Consider the following 2,163-nt stretch of genomic DNA (forward strand, 5'->3'; position numbering starts at 1 on the left):
TCGTGAGCGGTCGATTCGTGTGGTGTGGTGTAGATTTGTGTAAATTGGTGTTGGTAATATAACCAGCCCAGCGTTCTTATAAAGAAGTGACTGAAGAGACTTCTGAAATCAAAGTGTAAGTGTGGTTCCCCATCCATCCTGCAACCCTACTGCCTCTACGCTAAGCAGCATCACTTCAAGATCCTCCTCATCAACATGGGTGAAAATTTTGATATCATGACTTGACAACCATCAAACCAAAAGGCATTACCTAAAAAGTACTATAACCTAGAACTACTAAACCAGTGAACCCTGAAAGAGTTAGAGTTTTATTAAAAATACTTGTGTCCCCCCCACCTCTGAAATCAAAATTTCGTCCTTGGGAGTACCAGTATAGGAGCTAAGCTATGCACTGCTGTGGGTAGGGGCAGCAACAAAACATATTTTGGCCACCTAAAAAAAATTCTTTAAGTGTATGCTATATTTAGCTTTGAGCCTATATATAAAATTAATGTCATTTTAACGATCAGGAAGGATGGGGTGTAGTGGGTTGGTTAATTGTATCTCTCTCTCAGAAACACACTGATTTAATACTTCTCTGCTATGTCTTGTAAAACTCTTGGTTTTCTTATCATAGCTCATGTCATCCCAAGCATGTGAATATATATAGTGTATGTATTAGCGATCTATATTGACACTCTCCCAGATGAATCATCAGTACAAAAAATTAAGAACTGCATTCTGGTTCTATGTATGACACTTTCAAGGAAGTAAAGTTTGTCACGTGTAAACAAACTGTATTTAGAGGTTGGCCAAGATGTGACTCAGGACAGGAAGGAAATCTTTTTGCTGTTTATAAAAAGCTAAAAGATTTGAAAGACGACATCAGAAGGGAATGCAAGTGGAAAAACTATAAGTATTTCATACTTTTTTTAATTAATGGGAGCTATATTTTTTTTTTGTACCAAATTAGCACACATGGAAATCCTCTATGAAGGATTGCCTTTAGTTAGCCAAGACAACAGAACACCCTTTTGGCAGGAAGTGATGTCAGGTTTTCAGTTCTCTATAACAGAAACATCCTGTTTAACCTGAGCCACCAATTTCAAACAGGTACAAAGCTTAACCAGTCATGGTGCGGGGCCAGATACTATTGCCAAAATATTTCCTATAAATGGTTGTCGGATGATGATTCCTTGATATAATACTTAGATATGTTGACAATATATAACAGTTAGTAATTATTACTTATTTAATAAGTTGTTTGATTACCTGAACACCACTAGAACAACAGATTTACACTTCTTATCATTGGAAAAGTCTCTGTTTTAACTTAGCTGTGGCATTTTGGTAGGCCTTGTGTGTCTCTTCAGAGCAAGCCGGTCCTTTGGGGGTTAAAATTCCCAATTTTATCAACCTTGGATGAGTTAATATCCAAAAATGTAAAGTCATTTATAACTTGAATACTACATTTTGATTAAATTTGACAACTTTTAGGGCAACAAAACGATAAATAATGAATGCTTCTTGGTAGTGTGGAGAAGGCTTCAGGAAACACCATGGTATTAACAGAAGGTGCATGTCTGCAAAGGGGAGACACCACTTTAAAAATGTTTTTCAGCTTTTCCATTGGCAAAATTTAGCCTAGATTTGGAGCCTTATAAGCCCCCTTCCCCACAAGCTAGCATGGTTGGTGTCAATGGATGTGTTAAGTCATCTAGTTTCAAATGATACCAGTAGCTTCCCAAGCTTTATAATGGAGCCCGCTACAGCTTTTGAAAGACAGTGCAGAGTGGCAGAGGTGAGAATAACTGGGTGGGACTTGGGGTGGCCCTCCCCTCTGGACACACCCCTGGCAAAACAAACAATAGTTTGACCTCTTCAGGCCTCTGAGATACAAATAGGGGTAGAGAAGGTGAAATTATTCCTTATTAATTTACAGGCTACAGCAGTAGAGCAAGTGCAGACACTCCACTGAGTGGTTACAGGGTATACCACATAACCGCAATGTTCCTGCCAGCGACCTTTGCTGCATGTCATACCTCCACTCTCACCCCACACTTCCCATCTGCAGGGTGAGAACTACAGGGGAGTGACAGGGAGCTTGTCTCTTCTTAATAAGACATGAGCTCCGCTGAAAACATGATCTGTTTAATTTTTTTTTGAGAGGGGGCTCTAAAATAA

The sequence above is a fragment of the Morone saxatilis genome, unplaced genomic scaffold (assembly GCF_004916995.1).
Source record: "Morone saxatilis isolate NCDOM2014 unplaced genomic scaffold, NCSU_SB_2.0 Contig19, whole genome shotgun sequence".
In the NCBI taxonomy this organism is placed as follows: domain Eukaryota; kingdom Metazoa; phylum Chordata; class Actinopteri; family Moronidae; genus Morone; species Morone saxatilis.